We start from the raw sequence: 11,198 nt of genomic DNA on the forward strand, positions 1-11,198 counted from the left end.
ACACATCAACATGAATGGGATAATCTAGCAGAGGTCATTATTTAAATACTTAATATTTGATTGAGACAATTTAGTTATTCAAATCATTTTTACTTGTAATGGTATAAAAGCACATTATGACTATATTAAGATTGTAATGTCAGGCATATAAAGACAAGGAAATTGAAAAATCTACATTTCTTTCAGCAATGTTATCATAGCCACTTAAGTTTTAAAATATGTATTTATTATCAAATAATCTTACTGAAAGCAAATTAATCACTAATTAAAATAAGTGAGGATCATGTCTTATATAGAAGTTGATCAAGCTTTTATTGTAAGAATTCTTTCTGTTTGGTTGAAATATTCCATCTTAATATTTAATTGAGGGTACAAACCTTTACAATTGTCTTTTCTGCATCATACAAGGTATTCAAAATGATTGAGGACAGGTTGAGCTGATGGGTAGGAACATTGCCTCTGACTTTGAGTAATTGCTTAAATCCAAATGATAAATTTGTTGTGGTTGCTAATAATAAAGTCTGCCTTAGTCTTCCTCTGTACTCTGTCATTTTTATAGTCTCAGTGGACAATATTTTTTCAAGTACTTTACTAATCCACAGAATTCCTGAATTCTGCTCACTGTTTAGACCTAAAGATATTTTCTCTGTTCTTCCCTCTTGACTGATGTCCTTCCATTTTACATTCATTAAGATTGTTCTCTGTACAATGTGCTTGCATTTTCTAAAGAGGAAACTCATTACCTGCTTAACAGTTATTTTTTAAAAAGCAGGGTTAATACAAGTATTGAATTCCAATTTGTTCTTTTTTTGTAGGAATCATGCTATTGAGGAAACCAAAGACTCCCTCTTGTTGGATAACAACATGAGTCTAAAATTAAAAGACATTTAATGCCTATAAGGTCTCATTGTATTTCTCTTACTGCATCTCCAACAATTGTTTTCATATTGATATCAATATTAATTTACTCACTGATACATAAAATATTGTGCTTTCCTGTTCTTCCCCATCCCGCTCCTTTTACTTGGCATTATTTAATACTTACATCCACTCTCACTAGTCTTTCATCTCTACAAGTATTGAATTCCAATTTGTTCTTTTTTTGTAGGAATCATGCTATTGAGGAAACCAAAGACTCCCTCTTGTTGGATAACAACATGAGTCTAAAATTAAAAGACATTTAATGCCTATAAGGTCTCATTGTATTTCTCTTACTGCATCTCCAACAATTGTTTTCATATTGATATCAATATTAATTTACTCACTGATACATAAAATATTGTGCTTTCCTGTTCTTCCCCATCCCACTCCTTTTACTTGGCATTATTTAATACTTACATCCACTCTCACTAGTCTTTCATCTCCATTTTCTTTTCTCTTAAATTTGATGTTTATATTTGTTTACACATTTAAAGTACCTATTTAAAATTCTCAATAATATAATAAAATTTTGATTTCTTGCTCCCTTCTGAATATATTGAATCTTTATTATCTAAATGAATCAATAAAATCCAGATCTTACTCTTGACCCCTTCTTTTTAACTTGTTATCTAATATTCTAAATATTTTTAAGATATTAAAAAATAAAATTCATTTACTATTTACTTATATCTGAAAACCACAGTCTATCTGCTGTGTTCTTTTCCAATTGATTCTAATAGCTGAAAACCACTGTCTGCCTTATTATAATGATGTAGATATTTTTCTTTGAAAAGTCAAGCAGTGGGCTGGCATTACAGCTTTTCCTATGTGGGGTCACAACCCCTGTGGCACTCAGGGAAGAACACATTGGCAATGACAAACAGATCCTCTTTCATTGCACATCATCAATAGTTTCATAACATGGCACATTTCTATTTTTCTTATATTCATACATTAGTTTCTTGAAGATATTCATTGGTTTTGTTTTTCTTAGTGTTTCTAATTCTATTATTTTCATTATTGAAAGAAGAAACATATGCCCTCTTCAATAGATTCCTTCAATATTCCAGCACATGAAAGACTTCATCTCTTGAATAGAATCTACTCCATTTTTCTATTGACATTTTCCTTACTGCTCAGGAATTTCTTGTTCACATTTGTCCTGATTATTACCAGGCTATCTAGAAAGTTATTATTTTAAAATTTATTTGCTTTGGACTCCTTACTTAAATCTGAAACAGAATAGTTCCTTTACCCCTTCATGAGTCCTGTGAAGGGGTTGGCTTGTTTACTCAGCCCACAGCTCTCAACCCCTCATGGGAGTGAGAGCAAGCAAGTGAGTGTCTACGAGTTGCCAGCAACCCCCAGAGCCCCAGAAGGTGTGTGTTACATGCTGCTTTTTTAGTTTTGCCAACCATGGATGGCTGAAGTGTTAGCCCAGTGGAAGGTCAGTGTGACAGTCTCCTTCACCTGCATCTGGGACCTTGTCTGGCTTCCAGGAGGAATCAGGTCGCAGGAACAAATTGAAGGTGGTAAATGTGTAGGATTTTATTACCAGTGAAAGTGGCTCTCAAGGGGATGGGGAGCTGGAAAGGGGATGGAGCGGGAAGGTGGTCTTCCCCTGGAGTCTGGCCATTTTCAGCTGAACTCTTCTCCAAGGTTCCGTAGTCAAGCCATCCCTTTGAAATCAAGCTGCTTCTTCTCTTCTCTCCTTGTCTGCCACTCTGCTGCTAGTGGAGCCTGGGGTTTTTGTGGGTACAGGATGCAGGGCAGGGCAGGTCAGGGTGGTTTTGGAAAAGGCAACATATGAGCAAGAAAACAGGAATGCATGTTCTTACTTTGGGCCCCGGGTCCAGGCTTGAGGGTGGAGCCCTTTCCAGGGACCCTGCCCTTCTCTACCCAGTATTTCCCTGCCTCCTGTCTGTATCACATCCATCATTTTTAAAAATTCCACGCCTACATCTTGTGATTGTTAATTTTGTTTTGTGTAAACAAATCGTCATGTAACCTTCTCCAAAATGGTGAGAGGTACATTTTCTGATTTCTTGAGTTTCTCAAAACTGCTTTATTTTGCTATTTCTATTGATGGATTTCTAGGCTGGACATATAATTCTAAGTTGAAAATATTGCTGCCTCAGAATTTTGAAGTAATTGTTACCTTTTTTTAGTACCAAAGTTGAAGATTTAAAAAAAATCTGCTGCATTTATGACATCTATTGATTAATATTTTTTCTTAGTATTCTCTGGATGCTTTTGAAATGTTCTTTTTATACATGGTGTACTTGAAATTCCCCAATTATGTCAGTGATGTGCCTTTAAATTATTATTTGTATATTGGGTTCAGCAATCAGTGGGCCCTATAGCTAGGCACCAATCTTCATCCCTGGAAGGTTGTTTCAGATTATTTATTTGATAGTATCTCTTTTTTTTTTTTCTTAATGTTTCCCTTTTGAAATTCCTTTTGATTAGATATTGAGCAATCTGGACCTACTCTTCACCAATTCATTTTCTTTTATAGGTTTTCTCTTTTTTATGTTTTCAGGTGTATGTTCCAGAAGAAGACCTCAAATTTTCTTTTAATCTTCCTGTAGATTTTCATTTTTAATTTGTTAACATAGTTTTAATTTCTAAAGTTTTATTTTTTCTGGGAGCTATTTTTTTTATTCAGTCCTGTTCATGACTCTTGTTTTATAAGAGGCATCATCTAGAAGACTTCTGAAGACATTATGTGTTTTAAGATTGTCTTCTCTCTGTGAATGATCTCTCTTTTTTCTTGGGGCCACATTTTTGTGTAATTGACTTTTTTTCTCCTTTCATACTGCTGTTTTGCTTTATGTCTAGCAATCTGGTTTTCCATTCAAATGAAGAAATAAAGGATTAGATTACTTGAGTTGTTTGTCACATATCTCTTAAGTTGTTGGGTATTAAGGCTAGAATTTTCCATTAATATTTTTTTCTTGAATAAGGACGTTCAATAGAGTAGTACAGAAGCAGAGCTTGTTAATTGGCAAACTCTCTTTCATACTCAAATGGTGTAGAACTGTCTTTAAAATGGAAGGTCCCGCAGTTTCAGAATTAGAAGCACTTTACTTTGGAATAATAACACACATTCAAGCAAGGTTAATTCTTATCTAAAATGTTCTTTATAATTGTTTTGAGATGGACTTACAATTCAATCAAGTTCCTGTCCCCTGCCCTCATAACTGTCTCTTTATGGTCATGGAAAATGATGTCGTTTTGTATTTTGCCACATTTTCAGTCCTATTATTATATCTGCTTATTCCAAGGAGAAAAATTTTCTGAGTTTAAGCTATCCAGTTCAGGCTACCTTATTTTTGCATCTGTCATCTGCTGTATTAGAATTTGAGAAATATATTCTCTTTTAATTTTATCAATATGATTTCATCTTTTACTTTTATAAAATTTATAGAATTCCCCTAATATGTGTGCCCTCCACCCACTTATTTTACAGTTATGGGTTTATCCCCATTTTAATCATTTATTATTTCTATAGTGCCTTGAAGATAAAATCTAGACTAACACATTTGCTTAGTCTGCCATATTTCTATGTAAGTATAAAGTATATATTATTCCTAATTATGAATTGTTATGAATAAGAACTTGAAAGATGTTTATCAAAATAATTAAAACTGTAAATGTGGAACTTGCAATTTTATTTTAGCAATTTATAATAGATGTTAAAATTTTATTCATATATATAGTTACATAGATGTTCAGTTGAGGGTTATTATAAAAGTTACATCAGTAAAAAAGATTTAACAAAGGGAGATTATGTCATTAAAATATGACACATATAATTTTAAGCTACAGAACTTATTTTTATAGTTGTACTCAATATTCATGCAGTAATTTTCAGTTCTTTCTACTTTATCATAAATATTATTTTCATAACTTTATTTGATTACATTTACATTTCTTATTCATTTGGTTTAGATTTAAATTGTAGTTATTAACATAAGAATTTAAGAGAGTGTAACAGAACAAATAAAATACAAGTATGGCTGGCTATAATAAATTTAAATATGCAAAGTTCATCTTATAGAGGTAGAGAGGATAGATACTAGCAGGAGTGTGAGATACACTGATTTATAAAATGATGATCAAAGTTTGGTTCAACAACAAATAGAAGGTTAAACAAAAAAGGATAACCTTTTGCACGAAATGAAACTTAAGCAGGAATCTATCATGTGATTAATATTCAAAAATGTACTATTGTATATATAATTTAACCTGATATGACATAAGTCTTAGAATAATTGCTCTAAAAGTAATGTACTAAAACACAAACAAAAAAGAAAGAAAGAAAACAAACAAAAAACACTATGCTTCTAAAGAGCTCTTACATTGACCCTATTTTGGGCAACAGTTTACAGTTCATCAGAGGAATGTCTTCAATACATTGCAATGATGCCCTATTTTGTTTTTGGAGAAACTTGTATCTCTTTGAGTGGGGTCTCACACATTCTGCTATTTTTCTCAAAATCGAACACTGTGTCAGGGGTTTCCATGTTTGGAAAATTTTTCTGGCTCAACACAATGTTCTGTCAGACTCTGACTTCTCTCATGGTTTTGTAAACCCAGTTTCTAAATCCAGAGCCACAAGCCTAGATTTCTCCATTCTCTGTGGATGAGTTTTCATGTGATATACTTAGGTTTCTTTTTTTGCTGATGGGCCTTAAATTGAAAGCACTCTAGTCTCCTCTACTTTCTTGAGAAGTGGAAGACTATGCCTCTTGGATTCCTTAAGTCTCCAGTTTCCTTGTAAAACTTGATTCAGTACTTCTCCAGAGCTCAGTAAGAGGAAAACTTTTGATGTGTTGCCATTTCAGGATTTTGAGGTGAATTCCATGTAGATTTTAATTGAGCCAGAATATGAAAAAGATGAAGAACTAAAAATTATGTTTTCAAATATTCACTGCTTGTGGAAATTTTATTTCTTATATATGATTTCTGTGTTCGTCAGTTTGGGCTATTATAACAATGTATTACACACCAGGTGGATTACAAACAGCAGAAATTTCTAACAGTTTTAGAGGCTGGAAGTCTGGGATCAGGGTTCCAGTATAGTCAGGTTTTGGTGAGATCCCACTTCCAGTTTGCAAACTGTCAACTTTTTCTTGTATCTTCATATGGCAGAATGAGAGCAAGCTAGCTCTCTGGCCTCTTCGTTTAAGGGCACCAATCCTATTTGTGACCTAATCTGGTCCCAAAGGCCCCACCTTCGAATACCATCCCATTGGGGATGATATTTCAACGTTTAAATTTGTAGGGGACACATACATTCAGTCCATAACAAGATATTATTTATTACAGGGGATATATGTCATGTATTATGTATGACATATATATAATGTGATATTTCCCATCCGATTTTTTATTGGAATGATTACATATACAAGCAAGATTAAATATTAGCCAAGAAAGAAAGAAGTGAGCCCCAGATAAAGTAAATCCAGTCGAAACAACTTGTAAAGCTGTGTATAAAAAATATTGAAAGAATATCTAATAAAATAAAAATCATTATTAATTTTCACAAAGTTGCTACACAAGGACAATGTAAAACAACCAATTGAATTTCTACATAACATCAAGTTAATAAATAAAAGCTGTAAAAGTTTATAATAATCACAGTAAGAGTTATAGCAAATATCTAGAAGTGGTCCTAAATTTATATATGTCTTCATAAAAAATTAAGAAACAAATGGAGATAATTTAAAGGACTAAGTAAATGGACAAAATATGTTACAATCATAGATTTGAAGACAGTAATTTAAAGATGGAAATTCCCCTTAAACTTCTTCTTAAATTAAATACAAATTCAATCAAAATTGTCCCAACAATGTATTTCTATGTATTTTGGTATTTTTAAAAATTTGTAAGTGTATTCTATATTTTAAGTGGAAATGCAAGTGGCTAACAATAGCCAAGCAGTCTTTTAGGTGGGAAGCCTTGCTCTATTCATAATGAAGCTACACTAAGACAATGTGGGAATAGTACAAGTACATAGTAAAGAGCCTCCAGACAGAGCCTAGTATATATAAACACTTGATTTATACATAAACATAGCCCAGAGTAACTGTAAACGAAGTTTTGGGGGAAAAATAGAACTTGCACCATATGTCAAACCTACACAAAATTTCATGTCAATTTCATGTCAGTAGATCTAACTGTGGAAATTGAAATAATAGATAATCTAGAAGATTATGTAGAAGTTAACATCATTATCCTGGGTCAGGCAAAATTTCTTAAGGTGTTTTTAACCTAATGTTTCTCAAAGTTATTTAACTAGAAACTGTGCGTGTGTGTGTACATGTGTTTAAGACATTAATATATTGGGAAAATCTCTTTTCTCTGAAGCCCTTTGGGAAAAGCTACCTTGAGTTCTCTGTTTCATTATCAAATTAGCACAGGACACTCACCAGAATTAAGGCCCGTGATTATCAGCTGAAAAACCTTACAAGAACAGTTCAGGGTATAAAGCCTGACCCCGGTCTGGTAAAAAACATCAAAGCAGGAAACTACCAGTTTCCACAAGAAGATCATAAGATAATGTATTTTGGCTGTCTGTCAAGATCGAGTTCCAGTGTAACAAGGTTAGCTGCACTCAAGTAAGTATATACGGAGCAACTCATGTCATCAAGAAACATTAACCAGGGAATTGCATAAAATTTCGTTTAGCTTTTGTGTAAGATTTTTATTACTAGAAAAACAACGATTAAAAGATATATTTGCGGCGGCGGCCGGGAGCGGACCTGGAGAGGCTGAGGTGTTCAGAGATTCGGAAGGAGGGAGACTCCTGCCTCGCTGCAGCCAGAGGGATGTCCTGGCCTCCGCGGAGAGCAGGGCGGAGGAAGAAAGATCAACTGTAGAGCTGCGCCAAAGAAAAAAGGCCAAAGTCTTCAGAAAATAAGGAATCCGCCAAAGAAGAGAAAAATCAATGACATTCCAATTCCTGAAAGAGCTCCAAAACGAGCTTGAACGGGGAATCACGTTTCAGGGTGACAGTGCCATTTATTAGACCTATCATAAAGATATGTTAAAGGCACCTTCATTTGAAAGAGGTGTTTATGAACTGACACACAATAACAAAACTGTATCTCCAAAGACTATACATGCAGTGCAGCAAATGTGTCTATATCCAGAACTTATTGCCAGTGTTTTATGTCAAGCCACTGGTAGCAACGAGATTATTGAGCCAGTGTATTTCTATATTGGCGCTGTTTTTGGATTCCAAATAATATGTTACTGCATTATCTGTTACAAGTTGGCTTATGAGTGGAACATGGCTAACAGGAATGCTTACTGTTGCATGCCTCATTTTTAACAGGGTAGGTACAACAAGAATAGAATACTCCATTCCTTTAAGAGAAAACTGGGCACTACCATATTTTGCATGCCAAGTTGCTGCCCCTACAGGCCATTTAAAAAGCAACTGAAATACTTATGGAGAGGAGTTTTGCTACTTGTTGATAAGTGCTTCAACTTACATATTTATGATGATGTGGGGTACGGCCGCTATCTCCTGTTTCTTCAAGCAGTGTCTCTATTCCTGCTCGATATCTTGCCGCTGGAGCAAAGTGACAAGGTTTATGAAGTTTATAAAATCTGCATATTTTCTCTCTTTCTGGGATATTTACTGCAGTTTGGGAATCCAGCTGTACTGGTATTTCCTTTGTTAAATTTACTAGCAGCCTTAATGCTTGCTAAGTGCCTTCAGCTGAATGTGAAGAAAGACACTTTTGTAGCTAAAACAATGAAAGTGATTAATTTTTACTTGGTGTGTACTCTGACAGTGACATTGAATATTATAATGAAGATGTTTGTCCAGCACAAAGAAAATGGGCACATGCTCAAATTCCTTGAAGTAAAATTTGGACTAAATATGACTAAGAATTTTACAGTGATTTAGCTCCTCTGTCAAGATTCCCTGCAGGCACCTTCTCAAGACGTTTTTGTTTTTGTTTTTGTTTTTTTGCAATTGACAATCTTCTTTATTACATTTCTATATTCCAGTGTTATTTGTTTTCTTTCTATACTACAAGTTAATTTTAGGAGGATTAATGCTAAATTCCTGACAGAAACTGTTATTCTTGATGATGGATGAATTGAAGAAAGGCCAGAAATAATTTATCATGTAATTCACACTATTTTATTGGATTCTCTTGTGATGGTTATAGAAGGCTTGAAGTACATCTGGATTCCTTATGTGTGCACGTTAGCAGCATTTGGTGTATGTTTTCCTTAACTTTGTACGACGCTTTTCAAGTGGTTTCGATTAAGAACCATACACCCAATATTGTTGGTGGTTTGCAAAGAAGGTGACAGGCTAACCTACTCAAAATACGGGTGATTTTGTCATGAGGTCAAAATTAACTTTCTCCATATGTGAATTATTTCATTAGAGTTTACTGGATCAGATCCTACTTTGTATATAAAATCAACCCTGTGATATCCTTCCAGTTTTGAAAAATAACAGAGCTTTCATTTCAAAGACTACCTGAAGTAAAATGCAGTTTTCTTCCACCTACTCAGTGTCTTTTGCAGATTAGAGTATGGACTTTTGAAATATTGCTGCTTCTTTCCCCCTCCTGCTCTTAACTGGATCCAGAGTTCTGTGGGAAATAGAAGATCAAGCATTACTGTCCTTTGATAAAATGTGATATCTACCATTCTGCAATATTCCAAACAGGTGTCTTCCTTCCTACTGAGAAGTGAAGCCTGCTGGACTTCCTGGGTCGAGTGGGGACTGGGAGAGCTTTTCTGTCTAGCTAGAGGATTGTAAACACACCAATCAGTGCTCTGTAAAAACGCACCAATCAGCACTCTGTGTCTAGCTAAAGCATTGTAAATGCACCAATCAGCACTCCGTGTCTAGCTAAGGGATCGTAAATGCACCAATCAGCACTCTGTAAAAATGCACCAACCAGTGCTCTGTGTCTAGCTACAGGATTGTAAATGCACCAATCAGCACTCTGTAAAATGGACCAATCAGCAGGATGTGGGTGGGGACAAATAAGGGAATAAAAGCTGGCCGCCGCAGCCAGCAGCAGCAACCCACTCGAGTCCCTGTCCACGCTGTAGAAGCTTTGTTCTTTCGCTCTTCACAATAAATCTTGCTGCTGCTCACTCTTTGGGTCTGTGCCACCTTTAAGAGCTGTAACAGTCACCGCAAAGGTCCGTGGCTTCATTCTTGAAGTCAACGAGACCAAGGACCCACCGGAAGGAAACAACTCTGGACACACTACTACGTGGTCTTTCATGTTTTTACTGATTGCTATATTTTCCCTGTAAAATCTTCATTCCATTATAATATTGATCTTTAATTCGAATATGTTCAAGGACAGAATGTATTTCTCAAACATAACATTTAACAAATATGTAATATGGCATAATTTTTTACTAGAAGGAATTATTCCTACCTTTAAACAAGTTTCTGAAAGTGTTTCATGATATATAACAGCTGAAGTTTTACAATAAAAAACGAATTTAAATGTTAGCTGAAAATATGTGGGATTTAAATTAAAATAGAAATTATATAAAGGTAAGTGATTTTTAAGGATATACATAAAGATATATCCAGAATTTTCATGATAATGTTCTCATCATCTGCTGCTTGAATAAGTGAACGCTTTCTTAGTAATACAAAGTGCACAATATTATTGCATTTTATTTTTATGACTGTCTAGTGATTAGTTTTTTCACTTATACCTATTAATTTGATACCAATTTGATAATGATAAAACAATAACTGTTACCTATATTTTTAAATGGACATTTAAAAGAATGTTGTTCAGGTTTTTAGAAAAATATTGATATTGGGTATACAATTTATTCATGTTTTCTACTGAAGTATTAAGTAAAACATTAAATCTTTATCAGAATAAAAATATGTGCTCTAAAATGAGCAAAAATTTCTGGAGATACATGCAGATGCTGTTAAACATACCTCTGCATGTAGATGTATTTATTATAAAACACGAGTGATGTTACTTATGAAACTGATGCAATCTTCAACATTAAGAAAAAATGACGATTACAGTAAAATTTACAGCATGGATTAACAGTCTAAATTCTATGTTCCTTTAAGTTAAATATTTTTATTTTTTAACTATTCTATTAAGAGAAACTTTAAAATACTTAATCTGGCCTTATAAAGAGATTCAGGATAGATGTAGCCTATGGATGTGTCATTTTAATAAGCTGGCATACATGTTTAGTTTTTCCTTGTGCTCCTGCTCAGTGAACAGATTTTCAAA

The 11,198-nt window shown here is 34.1% G+C and overlaps 1 pseudogene; it reads left to right on the top strand.

The window, feature by feature from the left end:
* Positions 1 to 2,341: 2,341 nt before the first annotated feature.
* On the top strand, positions 2,342 to 9,292 carry LOC129041655 (probable C-mannosyltransferase DPY19L4; annotated as a pseudogene).
* Positions 9,293 to 11,198: the final 1,906 nt, after the last annotated feature.

This window comes from Pongo pygmaeus, chromosome 6, assembly GCF_028885625.2.
Source record: "Pongo pygmaeus isolate AG05252 chromosome 6, NHGRI_mPonPyg2-v2.0_pri, whole genome shotgun sequence".
Classification (NCBI taxonomy): domain Eukaryota; kingdom Metazoa; phylum Chordata; class Mammalia; order Primates; family Hominidae; genus Pongo; species Pongo pygmaeus.